Source organism: Oryctolagus cuniculus, chromosome 19 (genome assembly GCF_964237555.1).
Source record: "Oryctolagus cuniculus chromosome 19, mOryCun1.1, whole genome shotgun sequence".
NCBI classification, from domain to species: Eukaryota; Metazoa; Chordata; class Mammalia; order Lagomorpha; family Leporidae; genus Oryctolagus; species Oryctolagus cuniculus.
In genome coordinates, this window is record NC_091450.1 from 56,607,379 (window position 1) to 56,611,013 (window position 3,635).

The 3,635-nt window shown below is 53.5% G+C and overlaps 1 pseudogene; it reads left to right on the top strand.

Annotated features, from left to right (window-relative positions):
• The first annotated feature begins 1,964 nt into the window (after positions 1–1,964).
• LOC138846906 (Krueppel-like factor 13 pseudogene) lies at positions 1,965–3,030 on the top strand (annotated as a pseudogene).
• The last annotated feature ends 605 nt before the right edge of the window (positions 3,031–3,635 follow it).

Here is a 3,635-nt window from a genome sequence, read left to right on the forward strand (position 1 = left end):
CTGCTGGCTAGACTTCCTACAGTACTCTGATGGGGCTGTACTGTCTGACTCTGTAGAACACTTCATGGGGATCAACCCAGAGTGTAAGTTAGTCTTCAGAGAGTATCCTGAATAGCTCCTGACTGCTCAGTGCAAGCAGAGTATCCAGTTTGTGGCTGATGCCAATAGAAATATGATGGTAACCTGATCCCTTGCACAACTTCTGTGGGAGCCATTGGAGTGTGTAATGCTCTGCCCACCTCTCCTGCAGGTTCTGGAGGACCTTTATCTCTCTCTCTTTGCCTCTCCTTCTCTCGGTGTAGCTCTGACTTTCAAATAAATAAATAAATCTTTTAAAAAAAGATCATTCCCATTCACAGTATTTACAAAAATATTTAAATGCCTTGGATTAAATTTAACCAAGGCGCTTAGCAATTCTATCATGAAAAAATTAAAAACATAGAAAAATAGAAGACACAAAATATGGAAATATCTTCCATGTTCATGGATTGGAAGAATCAATATCATCAGAATGTCCATTCTACCAAAAGCAATTTACAGATTCAGTGTGATCCCAATCAAAATACCAAGGACATTCTTCTCTGATCTAGAAAAAACAATGCTAAAGTCATATGGAACACTACAGACCCTGAATAGCTAAATCAATCTTATAAATAAAACCAAAGCTGGAGGCATCATGAAATCAGATTTCAAGACATACTACAGGATGGTTATAATCAAAACAACCTGGTACTGGCAAATATATATATATATATATATATGTGTGTGTGTGTGTGTGTAGGCCAGTGGAACAAGATAGAAACTCCAGATTAATCTATGCATCTACAACCTACTTATTTTTGACAAAGGAGCTAAAATCAATCCCTGAAACAAGGACAGTCTTCATCAAATGGTGCTAATAAAACTAGATCTCCACATGCATAAGAATGAAACTAGGACCCTACCTTACACCTTACACAAAAATCCTCTCAAAATGGATCAAAGACATAAATCTATGACCCAATACCATCAGATTATTATAGAAAAAATTTGGATAAACTTTGCAAGACATTAACATAGGCAAAGACATTTTGGAAAAGACCCCGGAAGTACAGGCAAACAAAAGCAAAATTGAAAATGGGGTTACTTCAAGCTGAGAAGCTTCACATTGCAAAAGTAACACTCAGCAATGTGAAGAGGCAACTGACAGAATTGGAGAAAATATTTGATAACTATGCAACTGATAAGGGAAAGTGTTAATACCTATGCTCTGTAAAGAGTGTAAGAAATTCAACAACAACAACAAAAAGAATCCAGTTAAGAAATAGGCAAAAGACTTAAGCAAGCATTTTTCAAGAGAGAAAATTCAAATGGCCAACAGACACTTGAAAATATGTTCAGGATTATTAGCCATTAGGGAAATGCAAATCAAAACCACAAAGAGGTTTCACATCACACCAGTTAGAATGGCTGTCATACAGAAATCAACAAATGACAAATGCTGGTGAGGATATGGAGAAAAAGGTACCTTGGTCCACTGTTGGTGAGAATGTAAATTGGTAAATCCATTATGGAAGACAGTATGGAGATATCTCAGAAATCTGAATATAGACCTACTATATGACCCAGACATCCCACTTCTGGGAATTTACCCAACAAAAAGAAACCAGAATATGAAAGAGTTATCTGTACCCCCATGTTCATTGCAGCTCAGTTCACAATAGCTAAGATATGGAAACAAATCAAATGTCCAGCCGGGACGCCCACACTGAGCTGTGGCGCGCACGGCGGCTGTCCCGCCTGCCACAATGCGCGGCGAGACTGCGGCCGCGGCTTGACGCGGGCGTCCCTGACGTCGCCGCTTGGCATCCTTAGGACAGCCCGCTCCCGAGGCTGCGCGGAGCCCCCTGGCCCGCGCCCCCATGCGCTCACGCCTCGGTGGCCGGCCGGGCGGACGCAGAGCCGCGCGGGTGACGGCGGACAGAGGCGGCTGCGCGCCCAGCCTAGCCCAGCCCAGCCGAGGAGAGGGCGCGCCGCGCCCCCGCCCCCCGCCCGCTCTCCGGAGGCCGTGGGTGCGGATGCGCGGCTGGCGACTCGCAGCGACCCGCACTGGAGCCCGCAGCATGGCAGCCGCCGCCTATGTGGACCACTTTGCCGCCGAGTGCCTCGTGTCCATGTCCAGCCGCGTGGTCGTGCACGGGCCGCGGGAGGCGCCGGAGCCCTGGCCCGAGGGTGCGGCCGCCGCCGCCGCCGCCCCCGCGATGCCCCGCGCCGACGAGCGCAGCGACGGCAAGGACAGCGCCTCGCTGTTCGTGGTGGCGCGGATCCTAGCGGACCTCAACCAACAGGCGCGGGCACCCGCCGCGGCGGAGCGCAGAGAGGGGGCCGCGGCCCGAAAGGCGAGGACCCCGTGCCGCCTGCCGCCTGCCGCCCGCCGCCCCCGGCGGCGAGGGCGCCGCGGCCGCGCCCCCCAGCCCCGCGTGGAGCGAGCCCGAGCGGGAGCAGGCGCCTGCGGGGAGCGGCGAGCCCGGCCTCAGACAAAGGGGTCGACGGGGCCGGAGCCGCGCTGACCTCGAGTCCCCGCAGAGGAAGCACAAGTGCCACTACGCGGGCTGCGAGAAAGTTTACGGGAAATCCTCGCACCTCAAGGCGCACCTGAGAACTCACACAGGTGAGCGGCCCTTCGCCTGCCGCTGGCAGGACTGCAACAAGAAGTTTGCGCGCTCAGACGAGCTGGCGCGGCACTATCGCACGCACACCGGCGAGTTCAGCTGCCCCATCTGCGAGAAGCGCTTCATGCGCAGCGACCACCTGAGGAAGCACCCGCGACGCCACGCCAACTTCCACCCGGGCATGCTGCAGCGGCGCGGCGGGGGCTTGCGGACCGGCTCGCTGAGCGACTACAGCCGCTCGGACGCCAGCAGCCCCACCATCAGCCCGGCCAGCTCGCCGTGAGCACGCCGGCCCCGTCCTGTCCTTTTGTAATGAGAACGAAGCCGCGAACTTAGGAAAAGTCCACGGGAAAACACTTTTCTTCACCTCAGGTGTCAAAGTCAGTTTTTTTTTTTTTAAGGAAAAAAAAAAGCCACAACGAAAAATTTCCAAAAATACCATTCACAAATTGCACAACAGACGTACCCATGAAGTTGAGATTCAGTGGTGTTGAACCCCCTTTCTCAGGGATGGACGCGTTCTGTGAGGTCAGTGAGGACACCCCTTCCTGGCGCCTTACTCTGTACATAGATTTGCACTCTGGAGTTTTCTGTTAGGTTCGGGAACACGCTGGGGACAGCGCGGGCTGACCAGTGCAGGTGGAGTCCGCCAGGGCCCGGGCACATGCCGTCATGTACTTCTCCCACAGATTCCCAAGCGACCAGGCCCCTGCCCCTGCCCTGCCTCGCCCCTCAGGCGTGGTCGGTGAGGGATGCACCGCCTCAGAGGGATGCCTTAAGCCAGGACAGGCCAGAGGAGCACTCCACCAGGAGGAGCCATGGAGGGAGCCTCGCCCACCGGCGCCACCTCCAGGAGCCCTTGCCTGGGGCACCTGGGAGAACCAGAATCAGAGCCTGAGTGGGCACAGCATTGCACCATCTGACCTGGCAGGAGACAGCGGCTGGGCCCCGCCTGCCCAGGACCCCGACCTCTGTGTCCCCGCA